This window comes from Puma concolor, chromosome E1 (assembly GCF_028749965.1).
Source record: "Puma concolor isolate L17-30 chromosome E1, mPumCon1.1.hap2, whole genome shotgun sequence".
Taxonomy (NCBI): Eukaryota; Metazoa; Chordata; class Mammalia; order Carnivora; family Felidae; genus Puma; species Puma concolor.
Window position 1 is genome coordinate 29,582,565 of NC_141680.1, and position 25,752 is coordinate 29,608,316.

General features: G+C 36.6%; 1 protein-coding gene and 2 pseudogenes across 1 annotated transcript in view; 1 reads left to right on the top strand and 2 right to left on the bottom strand.

Annotated features, from left to right (window-relative positions):
* PPM1E (protein phosphatase, Mg2+/Mn2+ dependent 1E) overlaps positions 1–25,752 on the bottom strand; it is a 185,206-nt gene that overhangs the window by 93,451 nt on the left and 66,003 nt on the right. The window lies entirely within an intron of this gene.
* On the top strand, positions 1,024–1,586 carry LOC112855505 (acyl carrier protein, mitochondrial pseudogene; annotated as a pseudogene).
* On the bottom strand, positions 6,340–12,279 carry LOC147574233 (small ribosomal subunit protein uS2B pseudogene; annotated as a pseudogene).

Consider the following 25,752-nt stretch of genomic DNA (forward strand, 5'->3'; position numbering starts at 1 on the left):
GCACTATCAACAATAGCCAAAGTATGGAAAGAGCCCAAATGTCCATCGATGGATGAATGGATAAAGAAGATATGGTGTGTATATATATATATATATATATATATACACACACACACACACACACACACACACACACACACACACACAATGGAGTATTACTCGGCAATTGAAAAGAATAAAATCTTGCCATTTGCAACAACATGGATGGAACTGGAGGTTATTATGCTAAGTGAAATTAGTCAGAGAAAGACAAAAATTATATGACTTCACTCATATGAGGACTTTAAGAGACAAAACAGATGAACATAAGGGAAGGGAAACAAAAGTAATATAAAAACAGGGAGGGGGACAAAACAGAAGAGACTCATAAATATGGAGAACAAACTGAGGATTACAGGAGGGTTTATGGGAGGGGGAATGGGCTAAATGGGTAAGGGCACTAAGGAATCCACTCCTGAAATCATTGTTGCACTATATGCTAACCAATTTGGATGTAAATTTTAAAAAATAAAAAACAAGCTAAACAACAACAACAACAACAAATTTTGACTAATAGGAATTCCAGGAAAAGGGGACAGAAAAAAGAGAGGGGGAAAAAATAAGAGCAAATACTTATTAAGGGCATACTATATGTGATAGACATTGTTCTAAGTGCTTCAGATAATTTAAAATATTTTTAAGTTTAGTTATTTATTTTGAGAGAGAGAGAGAGAGCGGGGGAGGGGCAGAGAGAGAGACAGACAGAGAGAACCCCAAGCAGGCTCTGTGCCATTATTGCGCAGAGCCTGATGTGGGGCTCAATTCCATGAACCAGGAGATCATGACCTGAGCTGAAATCAAGAGTTGGTTGCTTAACCGAATGAGTCATCCAGGCACCCAGTGCTTTAAATAATTTTAATTAACTAATTAATTCTCTGGTTACTCTATGAGGTAGGTATTATTATATCCCCATCTTAAAGATGAAGAAAATTAGGAATGTAGAGGTTAATTGAATAGCTAGTAGGTGGCAGAGCCAGAGTTCAAACCCAAGCAGTCTGGTGCCATAACTCACACTCTCAACAACTATATACTGCTGTCTCTCTATCAAAGAAATAATATGAGGCAGTGCATCCTGGGTCAGTGTAGCCATGGCAGCTTTTGTCCTTTCTGCCATGTCTGTGACTGCCTGTAGCCTTCGTGCCACCACCCTGGGTCCCCACACTGGCGGCAGCCCAGCCACTCAATATCACCCTGTGCCCCCCAGGGGCCTGTATGAGGCCTGGGGCTTCGCGTTTGGCCTCGGTGGTCATGCAGGTTCCAGTTACACAGTTATACCACCAGTACCGTGATGAACCCCGTTGGTCATTAGAGGGAATCAAGGACTGTGTTCTTTACATCTTAAAACTCTATGACAAGATTGATCCTGAAAAGCTCTCAATAAATTCCCACTTTATGAGAGAGTTGGGCCTAGACAGTTTGGACCAAGTGGAGATTATCATGGTCATGGAGGACAAATTTGGGTTTGAAATTCCTGATACAGATGTTGAGAAGTTAGTATGTCCACAAGAAACTGAGATCACACTGCGGATAAGGAGGATGTACAGTAAAACCTTGGATTTTGAGTAACTTGTTCTGCGAGTGTTCTGCAAGACAAAGAAAACATTTCTAATAAATGTCTTGCAATACGAGTAGTATGTGATGCCAAATGTCACATGATCACCCCTGAGCCAATTGTTCTTCTCTCTCTCTCTCTCTCTCTCTCACTGCAGAATTGGGGGTGATCCCATGTTCTGATGCTTGGTCTGAGGCTGCAGTGTTTGGCAGAAATCAGTGATTTTTCAGAAGTTGCAAAGTGCCCACAACTGACACTAGTGTATTTTTTGTCACTTCAAAGCACCTATGGACAGTCCTTTGCTTTTCCATACCAGAGTAGGTTTAGAAATCCTTTGCTTCATTCTAGGTCAGGTTGCCTGCAGGTAATGATCCTTTCCTCTGCTGCCTTATTGCCAGTTACATTAAATACAGCATATGACAGGAGTTTATTAATACTGTACTGTAGTAAACATCCATGTGAGCATATATAATGGCCCCTATGTAGAAAAAGATTCCACTGAGCCAATAGATAGCAGTGATTCCATTAGTGATAGTGAAAGTCATCCTACACAATAACCCTCCTCTCTCCTGTCTCCCTCACACCAGCCACGAAGGTTTTCAAAGCTAAGTGCAGGTTAATTTATTTTTCTTTATATTTTTTATTTTTTATTATACTACATACAGTATTTTAATCATTTTTATAGGAATATTTTTGAGTTGGCAACGAATCATCTGAGTTTCCATGATTTCTTATGGGGAAATTTGCTTTGATATATAAGTGCTTTGGATTAAAAACATGTTTAAAGAACGAATTATGCTAGCAAACCGAAATTATTTTCGGTTATGAATAAAATATCAGATGTCTTTTTTCTCTTAGAGAAGACCCAAAAGATGCTAGCAAGTGTCTGGAACTGAGAATGTGTTTTGGCATTATTGTTGCCTTTGACAGAGAAATTCTGTTTTGACTTGTATTTTATTTTATTTTACTTCTTAAATTTTACTTAAATTCAAATTAGTTAACATACAGTGTAGTCGTGGCTTCAGGAGTAGAACCCAGTTATTCATCCCTTACATCTGAACTCAGTGCTCTTTCAGAAAAGTATCTTCCTAAATCCCCATCACCCATTTAAGCCATACCCCCACCCCCACCCCTCCAGCAACCCTTAGTTTGTTCTCTGTATTTAAGAGTCTCTTATGGTTTACCTCCCTCTCTGTTTTTATCTTATTTTTCCTTCCCTTCCCCTATGTTCATCTGTTGAGTTTCTCAAGGAAAGCTTCCAAACTCATTCTATGAAGCCAGCATTACCTTGATTCCAAAACCAGAAAAAGACCCCACTAAAAAGGAGAATTACAAGCCAATTTCCCTGATGAACATGGATGCAAAAATTCTCAACAAGATAGCAGCAAATCAAATTCAACAGTACATTAAAAATAATTCTTCACCATAATCAAGCGGGATTCATTCCTGGGTTTCAGGGTTGGTTCAATATTCTCAAATCAATTAACATGATACATCACATTAATAAAAGAAAGGATAAGAACCATATGATCCTTTCAATAGATGGAGAAAAAGCATTTGACAAAATACAGCATCCTTTCTTGATAAAAACCCTCAAGAAAATAGGGATAGAAGGAACATATCTTAACATCATAAAAGTCTTATATGAAAGGCCCATAGCTAATATCATCCTCAATGGGGAAAAACTGAGGGCTTTCCTCCTACAATCAGAACACAACAAGGATGTCCACCCTCACCACTGTTGTTCAACATAGTGTTGGAAGTCCTAGCCTCAGCAATCAGACAACAAAAAGGAAGAAGTCAAACTTTCACTCTACATGTATCATGTCATCTGATACTCTACAGGGAAAACCTGAAAGACACCAAAAAACTGCTAGAGCTGATACATGAATTCAGCAAAGTCGCAGGATATAAAATCAATGGACATAAATTAGTCGCATTTCTATACACCAATAATGAAGCAACAGAAAGTGGTATCAAGGAATCGATCCCAATTACAATTATACCAAAACCCATAAAATACTTAGGAATAAACCTAACCAAACAGGTAAAAGATCTGTACATTGAAAACTATAGAAAGCCTATGAAAGAAATTGAAGAAGACACAAAAAAATGGAAAAACATTCAATGCTAATGGATTTGAAGAAAAAATATGGTTAAAATGTCAATACTACCCAAGTAATCTACACATTCAATGCAATCCCAATCAAAATAACAGCATTCTAAACAATCCTAAAATTTGTACGGAACCACAAAAAAACCTGAATAGCCAAAGAAATGTTGAAAAAGATAACCAAAGCTGGAGGCATCACAATCCTGGACTTTAACTTGTATTACAAAGCTGTAACCATCAAGACAGTATGGTATTGGCAGAAAAACAGACACATAGATCAACAAAATAGAATAGAGAACCCAGAAATGGGCCTACACAAATATGGCCAATTGATCTTCAACAAAGCAGAAAAGAGTATCCAATGGGCAAAATAGACTTGTATTTAAATTGTCTGTTTTACCCTTTGAAAATAAATCTATAAAACCAGAAAAGAGAGAGAGAGAGAGAGAGAGAGAGAGAGAGAGAGAGAGAGAGAGAGAGAAAGAAAGAAAGAAAGAAAGAAAGAAAGAAAGAAAGAAAGAAAGAAAGAATAAGTGAGACTTCCAGGTTTAGAGGGCAAATTGAACACATTCAACTTGCTCCCTCCAGAAACCCTGCCAGGCAATGGTAAAGGGAATATTTTTAAATAATAACTGAAAGAGAGGCAGAAAAAAGGCGACACAAAGTAGATGATGGAGTGGCAACTGAAGTAGCAGGACACAGAAAGCCAAGTCTTAAACCAACAGTGAGGAAAGCTGAGAACAAACCCAATATATACAAAAGAATCCTCTAAATAAACAATAACTGGCCACACTAAGTACCTGTAGAACTGGGGGTAAGTGGCAAATGGAATGGATAAAATAAGAAAAACTGAGTGAAAGCTGTTTAAGAAGCTGGTGCATCCCTAGATGCCCCATTCCACACCTAGATGACTACCTTCCCTAACTTCCCAATTTTGGCAGAAGTCTGCAGCTTTTTCCCTCAAGAGGACAAAACAGGCATCTCTTGATGAAGAGACACCAGAAACTGTTGAGGGCATAAGTACTATAGTAAAAAACAAGGGGATTAAGTGATTTTATACATAGGTTAATGCTGAATTCACAGATTAGCAGTTCTCCTCCCTGATTCTATTGAACCAGACAGATGAAATGGAGTTAGGGTCAGAAGTTCCCCCAAATAAATAAAATAAAATAAAATAAAAAATAAAATAAAATAAAATAAAATAAAATAAAATAAAATAAAATAAAATAATATAAAAATAAATAAAATAAAATAAATAAATACAATACAGAAGAAAAAGAAGACGAAGACAATGACAACAGAGTAGAAATAGTAGTAGTAGTAGTAGTTTCCCTAACAAATGGCTCAACCAGATTATCCTACAATAAAAGTCAAATTTGACTTAAGGGGTGCCTGCGTGGCTCAGTCAGTTAAGCGTCTGACTTCGGCTCAGGTCACGATCTCACAGTTTGTGAGTTCGAGCTCCACATCGGGCCCTGTGCTGACAGTGTGGAGTCCACTTAAGATCCTGTCTCCCTTTCTCTCTGGCCCTCCTCCACTCATGCTCTGGCTCTCTCAAAAATAAAAATAAACAGGGGCGCCTGGGTGGCTCAGTCGGTTGAGCATCCGACTTCGGCTCAGGTCATGATCTCACATTCCGTGAGTTCGAGCCCCGCGTCGGGCTCTGTGCTGACAGCTCAGAGCCTGGAGCCTGCTTCGGATTCTGTGTCTCCCTCTCTCTCTGACCCTCCCCCGTTCATGCTCTGTCTCTGTCTCAAAAATAAATAAACATTAAAAAAATAATAATAAAAATAAAAAATAAACATTAAAAAAAATCTTTAAAAAAATCCTCAAGGGGTGCCTGGGTGGCTCAGTGGGTTAAGCATCCAACTTCAGCTCGGGTCATGATCTGCCAGTTCGTGAGTTTGAGACCTGTGTCGGGCTCTGTGCTGACAGCTCGGAGCCTGAAGTCTTCTTCGGATTGTGTCTCCCTCTTTCTCTGCCCCTAACCCACTCACACTCTGTCTCTGTCTCTCTCAAAAATAAATAAACATTAAAAAACAATTTAAAATAAAAAAATAAATCCTCAATATCTAAAACAGTATGTAAATATACAAAAATAGATTTGGAATGAAACATACCAAAATGGTGATTTCTTGATAGGGGAGTAAGTTGGGGGGGAGAGGGAAGCTTTTGCTTTTTATTGTATATATTTCCATTTTAAAACATTTTACAATGGGGGTGCTGGGTGGCTCAGTCAGTTAAGCGACTGACTTCAACTCAGGTCATGATCTCACAGTTAGTGGATTTAAGCCAGGAGTCGGGCTCTGTGTTGACAGCGAAGAGCCTGGAGCCTGCTTCAAGTTCTGTGTCTCCCTCTCTCTGCCCTTCCCCTGCTCATGCTCTCTCTCTCTCTCAAAAATAAAATAAAACATTAAAATTTTTTTTAAAAATGCTTTTACAATGAACATATTTTCATCTATTACATTTGTGCAATTTTTTTAAAGATTTTATTCATCTAGGAGCAGCTGGCATGGTTCAGTTGGTTGAGCACCCGGTCAACTCTTGATTTTGACTCAGGTCATAATCCCAGGGTCATGGGATCCAGCCCCATGTCCTGTTCTGCACTGCGTCCTGAGCATGGAGCCTACTTAAGATTTTTGTAAATGCTTTAAAGATTTTATTTTTCTACACCCAACACAGGGTTCGAATTCACAACCCCAAAATCAAGAGTCACATGCTCCACCGACTGAGACAGTGAGGTGCCTCCATTTGTGTAATTTTTAAAAAATGTTTATTTATTTTGAGAGAGAGAAACTGAGTAGGGAAGGGTTGAGAGAGAGAGACAGAGACAGAGAGAGAGAGAATCCCAAGCAGGCTCTGCACTGACAGCATGGGGTTCCATGCTGATGAGCTCGAAGCCACAAACCATGAGATCATGACCTGACCTGAAATCAAGAGTCAGTCGCCCAACATACTGAGCCACCTAGGTGCCCCTGTGTTAATTTTTTAAAGAGAGAAAAGAAAGGGAAGAAGTGAAAGGAAAATAAAAAAGGACTGGTATAATAGTAGGTGGGGAATATTTTCTTTAATTAATTAGAATCTCAAAAACAAGACTAAATAATAATGATTTTACTTGCTGTGTAATATTCTACTTGATGAGGACATTAAAGTCACCACCAAAGCACTTAAGACAATAAAATCTACAGAAAGTGAAATATGTATCTTATATATATTACATATATATTTCTTAATAACCAAAAACAGTAGACTATTACCAACTTAAAAAAAAAAAAAACTCTTGCACAACAGAATCAGAAGAGAAAATTTTTCTTAACAATTATGCTTTTAAGAAGTCTGCAATTCTAGCCAAAAGATTACATATTCAGGAGATATCACCAGATTCTTTCCTAAAAAATTATTACAGACTCTCACTGCTCTATTCTGGCAAAGTACTTATGTTTACACTTCTTTTGTGTAAAACCCTGCAGGAATCTTCATATTCCTGATCCTGTTGATTAAGAAAACACTAACCTCCCATTTAAGTCCAAGACTACTGAAAATGTTGAAACCCAAATCTTTTTAAAAGTTAATTTATTTCAGTGCCTAACTTTGTTTTCTTAAATGATAACCTAATTTTAGATTTTAAACATATGGTCAAAAATTAAAGGTAACAGTAAAACATTACAAGTAATATTTTGTTTCAAAGATATTAAAAATAATAAGTGCATTAAAATATTTTCTGGTGTGCCCAGGTGGCTCAGTCAGTTGAGTGTCTGATTCCTGGTTTTGGCTCAGGTCATGATCTCAGAGTCATGGGATTGAGCCTCGAGTTGAGCTCCATACTGAGTGTGGAGCCTGCTTAAGATTCTCTCTCTGTCTCTCTCTTCCTCTCTCTCTCTCTCTCTCTGCCCCTTTCTTCTGCTCATGCTCTGCTCTAAAATAAAAACAAAATAATCATAAAATAAATTCTTTCAAAGTGTGTTTCTAATTCTGTAAGTCCTTGGATGCACCTTTTGCAACATAATCAGAATATTCAGTTAAGATCTCCCACTAAAAATTTGTACAAAGAGTAAAACTAAGTAGTTGAAAAGCATTTTAGTTCCTAGCTGCCAAATTCCAGAGTCTAGATTATTGCAGGAACACCCTGCTGTCATCTCTATCTAGCAAGAGTTCTGAAGGAAAAAAGAGAAAAATATGTTGAAAGATGGGGAAAATAAAATCATTATAGTTTGGCACCTTTTTTGGATAACTCATCAGTTTCATGTCACCATTTCTTCATTTAGCAGCGATTGAATTACTAAAATTCGACTGAATTATTAAAAAGAAGAAATAAATATCATCTGTAACTTTGTTCCCCAACTTTGAGCAGCAAAAGTCAGTTTTCATAAATATTTTCAAAACTATACTTGAGGGGCACCTGGGTGGCTCAGCTGGTTAAGCCGCCGACTTCGGCTCAGGTCATGATCTCGCGGTCCGTGAGTTCGAGCCCCGCGTCGGGCTCTGTGCTGACCCTCAGAGCCTGGAGCCTGTTTCAGATTCTGTGTCTCCCTCTCTCTCTGACCCTCCCCCATTCATGCTCTGTCTCTCTCTGTCTCAAAAATAAATAAACGTTAAAAAATTAAAAAAAAACAAAAACAAAAAAAACTATACTTGATGACTCTCTAAACGGATCTTAAACTCCTAAAATATTCTTAGTTTCCAAATGATTACTTGATCTGTGTTTTCCATTTGTATTTTCCCCCTAGGTAGCAGATTAAGATCTTTTACTGAATTTATTAAATTGACGACTTGCTTGGCATATTTCTCATAACAAATACAAATAAGTAAGTAATCTAAAGTCACTCTTTCCTTATTTGGAAGTTTGACCACAAGAAATGATTCCCCCTTTCAAACTTTTATTTCTTATTTTCCTTTGATAATAGCTTCACTGATATATATATAATTCACATATCAAACTCTTTTATTATTTATAGTTCTACTTACTATAATCTTTCAATGACCATCTAACCATTAATAACAAAATCTCTCTCAATTTTTCTGTTTGTAAACTGTTACCCCTAAGAAAACTAGGAGTTAAAGAAAAATGTTTATTTATTTTTATCAGGGGGCAGAGAGAGAGGGAGAGAGAGAATCTTAAGCATCTTAATTAAGTTAAGAATCTTAATCTTAAAAATCCTAAAATATGGATGCCTGGGTGGCTCAGTCATTTAAGTGTCTGATTTCAGCGTAGGTCATGGGTCATGATTCACGGTCATGATCTCACAGTTCATGAGTTTGAGCCCTACATCGGGCTCTATGTTGACAGCTCAGAGCCTGGAACCTGCTCTGGATTCTGTGTCTCCCTCTCTCTGCCCCTCCCCTACACTCACTGCATCTCTCTCTCCCTCAAAAATAAACATTAAAAAAAATCCTAAAATAAATTTAAAAAGAAACTTTTAAAATACAATTTGTTGAAAAATTGAGGTTTCCTATAATATAGACCAAAGAACTCCCAGCAATCTGTAAAATCATTGTGAAGATGTATTTATCTCTTTGGTAGGGAAGTGATAAGTTTAGAAATATAACATGTGAACCAGCTATTTATTCCTTGAAAAACAGGAATTAGAAAATTTAAAAAGCAGTATCTTGATTTTCCATTTTTCTTTTCCTTTAGAAAAATCTCACCCTTTTCATTAACAATGGAGAATATGCTTCACATTCCCTAATGATGTCCCAAAGCTACTTGTGTTGGTTATGCAAATAGTTTTACTATATGGTCAAATTTTAAAAAGCAAAACATAACTATTTAAAATATCTTAAGTTCAAATACTATAGATTTTACAATAATGTGTAGTAATTTAATTCAACATGCACATATTTCATTTAGGAGATATATTTTAACCAACCACTGTTAAAATCTAATAATTTAGGTTAAAATCTAAAATTTTACAAACTGTCTTCAGCTTTCTCAATCATTATAATGTCCTAATTATCGTCAATCTTTTGATTTAGTATCAGTTTCTTATTCTATAAGTAAAAAATTTAAATTTTAATTCCTTACATTTCAGGAAGAAGACTAGAAATAACAACCTACCCATTAATGAATAAATATTTTAAGTTTGCCAGTATTTCACAATTTTCTGTGAAAAGATCAAGAAATATATCACTATATCATTATAGCAGATTTCAAAATACTAGTCTCAGATTACAGAATTCCCTACCTACTGACATTTTGGTTATCTGCAGAAAAGCCAAAACCTGCAAGCAACATGGCAATTAAATACAGGAAAATGTTTCTGAACGAAAGAAAGGAAGGAAGAAAAAAGTTTCCTAATTTTCTGATAAAATAAAGACCATAGTCTTTTGTTTATAAATACAAGGAAAATGTTCTGAAACTCAATTAAAAAGTTAAGGATAATAAAAATAACATTCCTTCAAAAATTAATCAAGATTGTAGAAATTTTACCTTATACAAATTGTCTCTACATACAAATATGAAATTTTATTCTTGGAGATGAAACTTTTTTTTTTTTTTATATATATAAGTAGGATCCATGCCCAACATGGGGCTTGGACTCACAACTTTAAGATTGAGAGTCTCATGCTCTACCAACTGAGCCAACCAGATATCCCCTATTCTTGGAGATGAAATCTTATAGAACATGCTATAAACTACAATACACTTGCTAGTAAATGAATAGCATTTTGAGTGCTTCCCAAAGGCAAAAACAAAACTTCTGAAGCAAAATAAAAACTCATGTTCATAATATATTTTTTCCAACTTTTAAAAGCTGCTTAGTTTTTGCCATCAACCTTATTTCCATTTTGTTTAAGAGTTTGTGGAAGAACAGCTTAAGACCACTCAGTTGTTGTTCTTGCCCATTTAGTGGCCTGAGCAGTGGAAGCTGCAGATCAGTCTTCAGTGGCAGGCTGAACACTCCAGTCTTTAGTAGAGAACTGTTCTATGGGCAGAGAGGGCACCTCTACACCCTCATACCAGTCAACTGCTTCCAAGTCCAGGAGCAGTCCATTCACCTTTAAGTTCCTCCTTGGTCACAGCCTCTTCAGCAGCAGGGTGCTCTTTGTTTTCAGTCTCTTTAGGATCTCTGGAGAAGTAGAGATTAGGCATGACTTCCCACGGGTGTTCATGGGAGACAGTGCCACACATGCACACAATTTCCCAGGCCAATATCTACCATATCACACCCAATGAGTGAGCTCCCTTTCTGCAAGGGATGTCAGTACCTACACAGCACAGAAGAAAGTCTGTGTTACACCAAGCAATGGTAGGCATATTAACAAAAGACACTGTGGCAGAGGCTGGTGGTCAGCCTTGGGATCAATAACCTCTGGAAGTCTTGGCTCCCAGAAGGCTATCTGGATCTGATTAATGGAGGTTCTAGGAGTGAAGTGGCCAGCAACAGCAATGGCTCCAATGGCAGCAGCAAACTTCACCACAGCTTGCTGGCCAGTATTCCAGAATGACAGGACACTGACATCAGCCGAGTTTTCAACTGTACCAAAGGCATGAGCTGCCAGTGGAAGCCATCACTTTTCCTTTTGTAGATGTATTGTTCCACTTGGAAGTCGAGGTTCCTACTGCAAGGAATTTGAGGACATTCTCCTTTACTTGCAGAACATCAAGGACTCCAAACATTGTGAAATTTTCCCTTTAAGTTATGAATGGAACCCAGAACATTATATGGGTAGTGCAGAAAGGGCATAATACATTTAAATCACAAGCCATAGCACTCATTATGCAGTTTAACAAGATATAACCTCTCAACAAATGAAAAACATAAACTCTTTATTTTTTGTAGAGATGTAAAGTCATCGGTACTCCATGGAGTCACTCTATTCAGGTGAGGTCTTTGTACAACAGTTCTCATTAATGACAGTGCAAATGTGCTGGCATCCTAGGAATTTTTCATTAAGATTCAAACTAGCTGCATCCTATCTCATGGGTCTCTTCTTTGATGAGCTGCATTTTCCTCCTTGCTTGTACTATCTATGGTATTAGTAATAATTAGAACTAAATCAGATTTAATTACAGTAACTTTCAAATAAGGTACTAAATATAGTTCTTTGTTCAGTCAACTGTGTCCATAAAAATCACAGGCATGTTTAAAACAAGATACACAGAATTCTATTAAATTATGTTCTGGGAGAATTGATTATAATTTTAGCAAAATGAACTTTGTTCTGCCACATGGGTCTCAAAATGGCAATACCTGAAACACTGATTTACAAGTATAGTGTATACAGTACCTGTTCATTTTGAAACCAGAAAAAAGTATTGCTTCTATTAGTACCAAGCAAAGAAAGATCAAAGTAAATTTGATCAGGTTCAGCCAAGTGCAAGAAAGAAAAACCCTCTGACTCACGTTTTTACACAGTCCTCAATGCGTCAATTTAAAGCTTACTTTCTTCTTTTTTAAATTTTAATTCCAGTATAGTTAACATATAGTGTTCTATTAGTTTCAGGGTATACAATACAGTGATTCAACAATTCTATGTATCACCCAGTGCTTATCATGATGTGTGCACTCCCTAATCCCCAATCCCCATCACCTATTTCACCCATCCCCCCCCCCCACCTCCACTCTGGTAAACATCATTTTGTTCTCTATAGTTGTCAGTTTCTCAGTTTGACTCTCTATGTCCTTTGTTTGTTTTCTTAAATTCCACATATGAGTGAAATCATATGGTATTTGTCATTATATTCTCTAGCTCCATCTATGTCATTGCAAATGGAAGATTTCATTCTTTTTATAGCTAAATAATATTCCATTGTGTGTGTGTATATATACAATAAGATGTGGTGTGTGTATATATATATCTTATTTATCAATTTATCACACACCTTATTTATCAATTAATGTATCATTGCACACTTGGGCTGCTTCCATAGTTTGGCTATTATAAATAATGTTGCTATAGGGGCACCTGGGTGGTCAGTTGGTCATGCATCCCACTCTTAACATCAGCTCAGGTCATGATCTCAAGTTTCATGAATTCAAGCCTCGCATTGGGCTCTGCACTGACAGTGTGGAGCCTGCTTGGGATTCTCTATCTTTCTCCCCCTCTCTCTCTGTTCCTCCCCAACTTGTGTGCTCTCTTTTTCTCAAAATAAATAAATAAACCTTATAAATAAATAAATAAATAAATAAATAAATAAATAATCAATCAATCTGCTATAAATTGCAGGGTATATGTAACCCTTTGAACTAGTGTTTTTGTACTTTTAGGTAAATATCCAGTAGTGCAATTACTGGATCATATGGTAATTCTATTTTTAACTTTTTGGGAAACTTCCATACTGTTTTCCAGAGTGGCTGCACCAGTTTGCATTCTCATCAGCAGTGCAAGAGGGCTCCTTTTTCTCCACAACCTCATCAACACTTGGTGTTTCTTATGTTTTTTATTTTAGCCATTCTGACAGGTATGAGGTGATATCTCATTGTGGTTTTTATGTGTATTTCCCTGATGATGAATGATGTTGAGCAGCTTTTCATGTGTCTGTTGGCCATCTGCATGTCTTCTTTGGAGAAATGTCTGTTCAAGCTTCTGCCCCCCCCCTTTTTTTTTAGTTATCAGAATATACTGTTATTAGACTTGGGAGATAAAAATGTTACAAACATTTCTGAGTTGCAGATAAAATCTTAGTAAAATGAACAAAAATAATGATACATTCCATGCCTCATTCTTAATTCTATTGCTTCTTTCATTTGGGGTGGGAGAGTGGGGGGGTGAAGAGGAAGTATTGGCAAAAGCATACACTTCAGTAAAAGAATAAAAAATTCATATAATGAACGCCACCATTGTATCCCTACAGTTTCCATGTAAAAATGTCCCTCCACCCCACAAAACATAAAAATGTGTTTTTTTTAAAGGTATTTTTCTCTTTTGGCACAAGTAAGCTACAAAGAATAAATGACATGTTTCACGTAATTGTTTAGTTAATTGTAATACTATGTAAAAATATGATAATAAACATTACTGCTCAAGAAAAAAAACCCAAACATTTAGTGTTACTTCTTGTTTCTCCTATCTGGGACCTCAGCACTCAGATCACACGACTTTCTCAAGACCCACCCAAAGCTTCTCATCCAACTTTGAATAAAGCACAAACTGTTCAGATCTCCCTAGCCAGCTTCTCCAACATCAACCCTACTCTCCTCCATCCTTTGTTCCTGTCCTCATACTTACTAAATTCTAGAGCCTAATTTAGATGAGTCAAGCATGCTGAAAAATGTAACAAATGGATAAACAAAAAGTAAATATGCTGGAGGTAGTCAAAGTATGCACACTGATTATTTTCAATAGACAGGTTTCCTATTAGCTTTTGCCTGGATCCATTCAGGTTCTGTCTCGTGTTATTGCCTCCAGTTCATTCTGTCAAATGACTGAATATAATTGAGGACTTAGTGTGGGAAGCAGATTAATGCAGCCTTCTTTGCCATTACTCTCCAAGGTGAGTGAAAATGGCCTGTTTGGCTTTTGACTAATCTTTTTTTTTTTTTATTTTATTTTTTATTTTTTAAAATTTACATCCAAAATTAGTTAGTATATAGTGAAACAATTATTTCAGGAGTAGATTCCATAATGCCCCTTACCCATTTAGTCCATCCCCCCTCCCACAAACCCTCCAGTAACCCTCAGTTTGTTCTCCATATTTATGAGTCTCTTCTGTTTTGTCCCCCTCCGTTTTTATATTAGTTTTGTTTCCCTTCCCTTATGTTCATCTGTTTTGTCTCTTAAAGTCCTCATATGAGTGAAGTCATATGATTTTTGTCTTTCTCTGACTAATTTCACTTAGCATACTACCGGTACTCCAGTTCCATCCATGTTGTTGCAAATGGCAAGATTTCATTCTTTTCAATTGCCGAGTGATACTCCATTGTATATATATATACCACATCTTCTTTATCCATTCATCCATCAATGGACATTTGGGCTCTTTCCATACTTTGGCTATGGTTGATAGTGCTGCTATAAACGTGGGGGTGCATGTGTCCCTTTGAAACAGCACACCTATAAATGCCGTGGATAAATGCCTAAAAGTGCAATTGCTGGGTCGTAGGGTAGTTCTATTTTTAATTTTTTGAGGAACCTCCATACTGTTTACAAGAGTGGCTGTACCAGCTTGCATTCCCATTCTGCCCACTTTTTAATCAGATTATTTGCTTTTTGGGTACTGAGTTTTGTAAGTTCTTCATAGATTTTGGATACTCTTTATCAGATATGTCATTTGCAAATATTTCCCCCCATTCTGTAGGTTGTCTTTTAGGCTTTTTTTTTTTTATTGTTTCCTTCGCTGTGCAGAATTAAAGCCTACTTTCTTGCATAGGCTCTTTTCCTCAATTGTTTTTTCAAAGCTGCCTGCTGCTACTTAGACAAATTAATATGGATACAAAGAGTGTACATTATTTAACACAATAAGGCTAGTTACTGACCTACTTGGTGAAAAATGTTGTTTCTCAAGTTCATCACGCTATGTTAATTTACTAATCTAAAAGAAATCTACAGAGAAGTCTTTCAGACCTCCTGTTTTTATGTTTATAATTAGATAAGTTAAAGGCAGTTCTATTGTTTTTAGAAATAATAATTTTATGAGTTAGAAGGACACACACCAAATTCAAAAGAAGTTGCCTCTTATGAACAGAAGGGAATGTGACAAAGATAGGCAGAGGGAAGATAAAGGGTACTTTAGCCTTATCTATTCATGCTTTATTACTTTTATACAAAATATTTAAAATTTGAAATTTCTCAAAATAAAAATTTAATTTAAAAAATGTAGGAACTGGGGCACCTGGGTGGCTCAGTTGGTTAAGCATCTGACTTTGGCTCAGGTCATGATCTCACTGCTTGTGAGTTTGAGCCAGCATGGAGCTCTGTGCTGACAGCTCAGAGCCTGGAGCCTGCTTTGGATTCTGTGTCTTCCTTTCTCTCTGCCCATCCCCGGTTCATGCGCTCGCTCTCTCTCTCTCTCTCGCTCTCTCTCTCTCTCTCTCTCTCTCAAAAATAAATAAAACATTAAAAAAATTTTTTAATGTAGAAACTCAAAATAATTCCTTATCATAGCCATCTAATCTCCTCTACATAGGCTATCTAAGAAATTGCAATGTACAGAGCTTCCAATAGTGAAAGGCCAGTTATTTTCTCTTCTACATCTTTAAAAGTCCCAATTATCCAATAAGTCACTAAGAAAATACCCAAAGGCTCTCTCAGGTAGTCCAAATCAGGTGATTGTAACTGTATCTCTGAGGTCCAGAATCCACTTCTACCTAGACTAATGACATGTTCATATAAATGTCTTATGGAATGAACACTTTGGCACAATTCACCTTAAACTCTCAGACATTAATTATTAAGATTTCTGTAACTATTAGAATCTTGACAGAACTCTCAAAGCTACATTATCAGTCATAAAATTATAAAACATAAATCTATTTGTTCTTCAATAATGGGAGACAGTATACAAATGGACAATGACCATACAAAATAACAGAACTCTGTCCTACAATCTCTTCAGCAACCAGTCGGAAAAGCCGATCACAACCTCTGCAGCAATCAGCCTAGAAGAGTCAGGATTTTGTTAATGACTGCCAGCTCTTCCCTACCACCCCCCCTTTTTTTTGTCACCAGCCCACACACCAACCCCACATGATTTCAACTTGGAGACCAACCAGAGAAATACAAATATGTTCCCCAAACCACTTACCTAAGATGCCTGGCTTCTACTTATCCCATCCTACTGAGCTTACCCAAGCTAAAAATCTCCAATCCGTCTCCTTTTTTTCACCATAAAACTGCCCGCTCCCCTTTCAATCTGCCAAATGCAATGAACGATAACAACTGACTTTCTTGTTATTGCAAACTCTGAATATATAGCCAGTTTGTTCTCATACTGGATGATTTTTTATTTATACAGCAAGTGTAAAAACTGAGCAAAAACAAAGAAAAAACTGTAACACTATGAGTACTTTATTCTAATCCAACCAAGATCACACCTCAGTTTGGCTGTTTCTACCTTAGTTATTGTTCTGTTTTTCAGTCAGTATACCAGTACCAATTTACTATTTTTGATAATTTTTTCCATCACTTTGAAAACAAATCTTGTATTCTCCTTTAACATTTGGTATTTCTAACATAAGTTGGGAAAGTTTCTTTCCAGGAAACTATGAAAACAATAACCAAAGAAAAGACTGCTATATTCTAGAAAAACAGTAATACTGATGATATAAATTGTAACTAAATAGTGCAGTAAAATATCTGCTATCCATCTATGACTACATCCACAGAAAATGTCAGAAGGTGATTGCTAAATTGTCTTGATATTGAAGAGAAAGTAGACCAACCTACAAAGAATTATGAAAATTTATCTGTAGTAAATTGGAATTGTTTTGCATAAAATGTGAGTTTAGTTCTATGATAGCATAACTAATGTGAAAGGAAAATTTAATGGTTTTATAAGAAAGGTTAAGAAGAGGAATAGGGAGTATTAAATTTTCCATCACATCACATCTTTTGGATTTGGTAATAATAAAGATTCTTAAGGAAGTTTTAAAAAATACCAATAAGTTCTCAATTCTTTGTGTGACATTATTTATATACCCAAGAAAGGAATGAAAAAAATTTCTAAATATTGTTGGAGGCACATGTAACATGTAGAAAGCAGCATCTATACTAAACACATTGGATGAGGTTTTACCATAAGTTATTTGTTATGATAGTGGAACTTCCAGAAATTATTAAAACAACTGAAGTTTATGGCCCACTAATCTTTGACAAAGAAAAGAACATCCAATAGAAAAAAGACAGTCTCTTCTTTAGCAAATGGTGTTGGGAAAACTGGACAGTGACATCCACTTTCTTACACCATACACAAAAATAAACTCAAAATGGATGAAACACCTAAACACAGGACAGGAAGCCATCAAAATTCTAGAGGAGAAAACAAGTAACAACTACTTTGACCTTGGCCGCAGCAACTTCTTACGTGACATGTCTCCAGAGGCAAGGGACACAAAAGCAAAAATGAACTATTGGTATCTCATCAAGATAAAAAGCTTCTGCACAGTGAAGGAAACAATCAGCAAAACTAAAAGGCAACCAATGGAATGGGAAAAGATACGTGCAAACGAAATATCACATAATGGTTAGTATCCAAAATCTAGAAAGAACTTATCAAACTCAACACCCAAAATACAAATAATCCAGTGAAGCAATGGGCAAGAGACATGAAATAGACACTTTTCCAAAGAAAACATCCAGATGGCTAACAGACACATGAATAGATGCTCACATTACTCATCATCAGGGAAATAAAAATCAAAACCACAATGAGATACCACCTCACACCACCTGTCAGAACAGCTAAAATGAACAACAACTCAGGCAACAACAGGTGTTGGTGAGGATGCGGAGAAAGAAGAACCCTTTCACTCCTGGTGGGAATGTAAACTGGTGCAGCCACTCTGGAAAACAATATGGAGAGTCCTCAAAAAAATAAAAATAGAACTGCCCTATGACCCAGCAATTGCACTACTAGGCATTTATCCAAAGGATACAAAAATGCTGATTCGAAAGGGCACGTGCACCCAATGTTTATAGCAGTACTATCAACTATAGCCAAAGTATGGAAAGAGCCCAAATGTCCATCAACTGACAAATGGATAAAGAAGATGTGGTATGTACATACAATGGAATATTACCTGGTGATCAAAAAGAATGAAATTGTGCCATTTGCAACAGTGTGGATGGAATTAGAATGTATTATGCTAAGCGAAATAAGTCAGTCAGAAAGACAAATATCATATGATTTCACTCATACATGGAATTTAAGAAACAAAACAGATGAACAAAGGGGAAGAAAAGCAAAAATAAGATAAAAACAAAGAGAGAGACAAACTACAAGAGACTCTTAAATACAGAGAACAAACTGAGGGTTGCTGGTGGGGTGTTGGGTGGGGGGATGGGTTAAATGGGTGATGGGCATTAAGAAGGGCACTTGTTGGGATGAGCACTGGCTGTTATATGTAAGTGATGAATCACTAAATTCTATTCCTGAAATCATTATTATGCTATATGCTAACTAACTTGGATTTAAATAAAATTTAAAAAAATTAGGGGTGCCTGGGTGGCTCAGTTGGTTAAGAATCTGACTTCAGTTCAGGTCATGATCTCAAGGTTCATGGGTTCAAGCCCAGTGTCGGGCTCTGTACTGACGGCTCAGATCCTAGAGCCTGCTTCAGAGTCTGTGTCTCCCGCTCTCTCTGCCCATCCTCTGCTCGCACTCTGTCTCTCTCTCTCTCTCTCTCAAAATGAATAAACGTTAAAAAAAATAATTTAAATAAAATTTTAAAAAATTTAAAAAGCTGTTGTAACCTCCCCCCCAAAAATAAAAATAAATAATGAAACAACTGAAAGTTTTATAATTGATTTTTTTAAACCACAAGTGGCCAGAGCATTGAATGATTTGCTGACATTTTAAATTTTTTACCTTTTTTAAAAAACATCTATTATGTGCTGTCCCAGGAAATATTACAAAAGAGCTTCAGAACAGAACTCCAGGCATTCACCTGTATAGTTTACAATTTGAATCTTTAGGTCCTAATTTATAAGTATTTCCTAAAACTTGTCACTAGGGATGTCTGGGTGGCTCAGTCAATTAAGAAGCCAGCTTTGGTTCAGGGCATGATCTCATAGTTCATGAGTTCGAGCCCTGCACAGGCTCTGCACTGGCAGTATGGAGCCTGCTTGGGATTCTCTCTCTCTCTCCCTCTCTTTCTGCTCCTCCCTGACTTGTTCACTCTCAAAATAAGTAAACTAAAAAAAAAAAAAAAAAAAAAAAAAAAACCCACAAAACTTGTCACTAGGATTATTGTCCTTTCTTCACATAGCAGCCAGAGTTGTCCTCTTAAAATGTAAATCAGATCATATTACTTCCTTGCTTTAAAAAAAAAAAAATCCAAACTCTTTATGGAAGTCACAAAGGCCCTATGAGGGTCTGAAATGGCTCCTGCCTAACTTCTCCAGCTTTATATCTGGTTACCCTCTTCCCCATCTTTGAAGCTTCAACCACAATAGCAGTTCTCTATTACCTCAGAGCTTTTATCCTTCTGTCTGTACCCTTGTCCCCACACTCTTTATGTGGCTGGATCCTTCTCAACTCCTTTAGGTCTAATCTTAAATATTTAATATACATTGGTGTGAGGAGAATCAGCTCTCTGGTAACTGCAGTTATAGACACTGATACTTAGGAAAGAAAAACATATTATTTCCTACTAATATTTCAATTTAAAAAGTGTTAGGGCACCTGGGTAGCTCAGTTGGCTAAGCACCCGACTCTTGATTTCAGCTCAGGTCATGATCTCATGCTTTGTGAGTCCAAGCCCCACATCAGGCTCTGTGCTGACAGCTTGGAGTCTGCTTCAGATTCTGTGTCTTTCTCTCTCTCTTCCCCACCCCAGCTCATGCTCTGTCTTTCTCTCTCAAAAATAATAAATAAACATTAAAAAATTTAATGAATTAAAAAATAATTAATTAAAAATTAATTTAAAAACTGTTAAGTGAAAAAAGTAAGACCCATCTATATACTGCCTAAAGAGACTAATTTCAGACCTAAAGACCTGTAGCTTGAAAGTGAGGGGATAGAGAAACATTTATCACACAAACAGATGTCAAAAGAAAGTCAGAGCAGCAATAATTACATTGGACAATATATATAGAGTTTAAAACAAAGACTATAACAAGAGACAAAGAAAGACACTACATGAAAATAAAAGGGACAATCCAACAAGAAGATATAACAATTGTAAGTATTTATGTACCAAATATGCAAGAATGCAAATACATAAAACAGTTAATAACAAATATAAAGTAACTACTCAATAGTAATACAATAATAGTTGGGGGCTTACCCTACTTGTATCAATGGACAAACCATCCAAATAGAAAATCAAGAAGGAAACAGTGGCTTTGAATGACACACTGGACCAGATGGATTTAACAGATATATTCAGAAGATTCCATCCTAAAATAGCAGAATACACATTCTTTTCAAGGGCACATGGAACATTCTCAGAATAGATAACATATTAGGCCACAAAACAAGTCTCAACAAATTCAAAAAGATCAAAGTCATACCAAGCATCTTTTCTGACCATAACACTATAAAACTAGAAACTGACCACATGAAAAAATCTGGAAAGAGCACAGATACATGGAGACTGAATAACATGATACTAAACAATGAATGGGTGGACCAAGAAATCAAAGAAGAAAGAAAAAATTACATGGAAACAAATGAAAATGAAAACACAATAGAACAAAATCTTTGGGCTGCAACAAAAGCAGTTCTAAGAGGGAAGTTTATAGCAATATAGGCCTACTTCAAGAAGCACAGGAAAAATCTCAAAAAAAACAACCTAACCTTACACCTGAAGAAGCTAGAAAAAGAAGAAACAACAAAACCTCAAACCAGCAGTAGGAAAAAATAATAAAGATTAGAGCAGAAATAAACAATACAGAAACTAGGGGTGGCTGGGTGGCTCATTAAGCATCTGACTCTTGGTTTCAGCTCAGGTCATGATCTCATGGTTTGTGAGTTCAAGACCCACATCCGGCTTCATGCTGACAGTGAAGAGCCTACTAGGATTCTTTCTCACTTTCTCTCTCTGTCCCTCCTCCACTCACTCTCTAAAAATAAATAAACTTTAAAAATTAATAATAATATAGAAACTAAAAACAAACAAACAAACCAGAACAGATCAATGAAACTAGAAGCTGTGTCTTTGAATAGATCAATAAAATTGATAAACTTCTGGCCAGACTCATCAAAACACACACACACACACACACACACACACACACACACACACACAAGACTCAACCAAAATCACAAATGGAAGATAAGAAATAACAAGAACATATAAGAAAGACAAACAATTATAAAAGAATATTATGAAAAATTGTATGTCAACAAATTGGGCAACCTAGAAGAAATGGATAAATTCCCAGAAGCACAGAACTTACCAAAACAAAAACAGGAAGAAATAGAAAATTTGAACAGATCAATTACCAGCAATGAAATTGAATCAGTAATCAAAAAACTACCACCACCACCACCACCAACAACAACAACAACAAAAACCCAGGACCAGACAGCTTCATGGGCAAATTCTACCAAACATTTAAAAAAGAGTTAATACCTAGTCTTCTCAAACTATTCAAAAAAAAAAAAAAAGGGAGGGGGGAAGAAAGAAAACTTCCAAATCCATTGTATAAAGCTAGCATTACCCTGATAATAAGATAAAGACACCACAAAAAGCAAAAAAACGAGAGAGAGAGAGAGAACGAAAGGACAACATTTCTGATGAACGTAGATACAAAAATCCTCAACAAAATACTAGCAAACCAAATCCAACAATACATTAAAAAAATCATTCACCATGATCAAGTGGGATTTTTTCCTGGAATGCAAGTGTAGTTCAATATTTGCAAATCAAATAATGTTGATACATCTATTAATAAGAGAAAGGATAAAAACCATATGATCATTTCAACAGATGTAGAAAAAGTATTTGACAAAGTACATCTTATTCATAATAAAAATCTTCAGTAAAGTGAATGGAATATACCTCAACATAATAAAGGCCTTATTTGGAAAGCCTACAGTGAATATCATACTCAATATGGGAAAAACTTGAGAGCTTTTCCCCTAAGATCAGGAACAAGACAAGGATATCCACTCTCACCACTTTTACTCAACATAGTACTATGAGACCCAGCTACAGCAATCAGACAACAGAAAGAAATAAAAGACATCCAAATTGGCAAAGAAGTAAAACTTTCACTTATGTGAAGATGACATGATATTACATATAGAAAACCTAAAAGACTCCACCAAAAAAACTACTAGAACTGATAAATGAATTCAGCAAAGTTGTAGGATACAAAATAAATGTACAGAATTTGTTGCATTTCTACACACTAATAATGAAGCCGCAGAAAGAGAAATTAAGAAAACACTCCCATTTATACTTGCACCAAAAAGAATAAAATACCTAGGAATAAACTTAACAAAAGAGGTGAAAGATCTATACTCTGAAAACTATAAAACAGTGATGAAAGAAATTGAAGACAACAGAAAGAAATGTTAAAGACATTCCACGCTCATGGATTTGAAGAACAAATATTGTTAAAATGTCCATACTACCCAAAGTAATCTACACATTTAATGCAATCCCTATCAAAATATCAATAGCATTTATTTCATAGAACTAGAACAAACAATCCTAAAATTTGTATGGAACCACACACACACACACACACACAAAACCCGAATAGCCAAAGCAATCGTGAAAAAGAAAAACATGGGGTGTCTTGGTGGCTCAGTCAGTTGAGTGTCCAACTCTTGATTTCAGCTCAGGTCATGATCTGGACCTCCACAATTCTGGATGTCCTTGTACTCCTTCAAGCAATTTGAAAATTCTTTCATATTTTCGTCCAAACTGTCGAATTTCCCTCTTTAATTGATGCATTATTTCAGTGCTGATTTCCATGGGTATTGGCAGTTTATCTGGCACTTCTTCCAACACGGACATTGCTATGACTTTGGGGTCATCATCTTCCAAGAACAAGGCTGAACACCCAGGATGGGATGTTCCCTCTCCTTCCTGTTTCAATGACAGCAGCGCCATGCTCATCCTTCTCTTAGATGGAGGAGGACTCTTGGGTTCTTCATGATGTTTCCTTTGGCCTTTGACAGCAGACTCCTCTGCTTTATCAGTCATCATTTCCAGGGTCTTGGGTGGGCCTACAAGTAGATCTGCCTTTTTTTTTTTTTTTAGCTTATTTTTGAGAGAGAGAGAGAGAGAGAGAGAGAGAGAGAGAGAGAGAGAAAGCATGAGTGGGGAAGGGGCAGAGAAAGAAAGGGAGAGGAAGAATCACAAGCAGGCTCTGCAATGCCAGTCCAGAGCCAGATGCAGGGCTTGAACTCACTAACCGTGAGATCATGACCTGAGCCAAAGGCAGATGCTTAACTGACTGAGCCCTTGCCTTATTTTTTTTTTATAAGTTTTTATTTAAATTCCAGTTCGTTAGGGGCGCCTGGGTGGCTCAGTCAGTTAAGCGGCGACTTCAGCTCAGGTCATGAGCTCGCAGTCCGTGAGTTTGAGCTCTGCCTCGGGCTCTGTGCTGACAGCTCAGAGCCTGGAGCCTTTTTCAGATTCTATGTCTCCCTCTCTCTGACCCTCCGCTGTTCATGCTCTGTCTCTCCCTGTCTCAAAAATAAATAAAACGTTAAAATAAATAAATAAATAAATAAATAAATAAATAAATAAATAAATAAATTCCAGTTCATTAACATACAGTGTATTATAAGTTTCAGGTGTACAATATAGTGATCCAACACTTCCATACAACACCCAGTACTCATGTGAACAATGTTTTTCAAAAATTAATAGAAATGTCAAAGTTCATCACATGTATTAAGTTTCATAAAACTTTTATTTCAGTTGTATTTATGTATGTATATGCATGCATGTGTGTATACTAAATCACACTATATTACTTACTATGGATTAAAATTAAAAACAAAAAGATTAAAAGACATTGCTATATATAGGTCTATCTGAGGAATAATCAAATCACGTCACTCACATGCCTGAAACTGTTCAGTGACTTCCTAATTTGCTTAAAATAAAACCTAACCTTATCATGGTCATAAAGGTCCTGTATAGGTCTTAACTCTCCCTCTCTCTTCAGTCTTACTGTGTGATACCTTCCTCTTAACCCACTAGTCACATCAGTCTCCTTTCAGGTCCTCAAATATGACAAGCTATTTTGTTCTCAGGACCTTTACATATGTTCTTTTCCTCCTTGTTATATTATAATTTACCTTGAAATATTTCAGTGTACAGTGAGATAGTTTATTTAAATCTGCTCTACTGCTTTTCAGTAAGGTGGGGGGTTATACTGGATGGTAATAGGGTAGGTGGTATGCTCCCACAAGGGGCATTTGGAAATGTCTACATGGAGGGATCGTTTGTGTTACTGAATACAGCTGGGGGGTGAGGGTAGGGGAGTGTCACTGGTATTTACAGGCAGAATTCAGGGATACTAAATATCCTATAACATATAAGACAGTCATGCCTAATGAAGAACTGTCCTACTCAAATACAAATAAAATAGCACACTGTCCTCACTCCCTATTATGAAAAACATGGATCCATGCTCTAAGGGCAATCACTTAATATTTGAAGCACCATAATTCAGGAATACCCATTCCAGGGTATTTGAATGACTTTATTTTTTTTAAAGTCTGTTTCTTTATTCTGAGAGAGAACCAGTGGGGGAGGGGCAGAGAGAGTGGGGGACGGAGGATCCAAGCGGGCTCCACACTGACAGCAGAAAGTCTGATGCGGGGCTTGAACTCATGAACTGAGAGATCATGACTTGAGCTAAAGATGGGATGCTTAACCAACTGAGCCATCCAGTCACCCCTGAATGCCTTTAATTAAAAAAGCAAAAACAAAAACACCCATCTACCTTCTAAATTTTAGAGTTTGGTCTATTCACATGTAATGTAATTACTGATATGGGTGGACTTATGTCTGCTATTTTGATATCTGTTTTCTATATGTCTTACAGCTTTTTAGTTCTCTGTTCCTCCATTACTGCTTTAAAAAAATTTTTAATATACTATGTTATCTGATTTTTAAACTATAATTTTGAGTTATTTTTCTTATTTTCCTTAATTTGTTGTTCTAGAGGGGCGCCTGGGTGGGTCAGTTAGTTGGGCGTCTGACTTCGGCCTAGGTCATGATCTTGCCATTCCCGAGTTCGAGCCCCAGGTCAGGCTCTGTGCTGACAGCTCAGAGCCTGGAGCCTCTTTCAGATTCTGTGTCTCCCTCTCTCTCTCTGCTCCTCCCCGTCCCACCCCCCACCACACTCACACACACTCTGTCTCTCTCAAAAATAAACATTCAAAAATTTTTTTTAATTTGTTGTTCAGAGATTTCAATATGTATCTTCTCACAATTTACTTAATGTTAATACTAACTTAATTCTGGCAAAATAT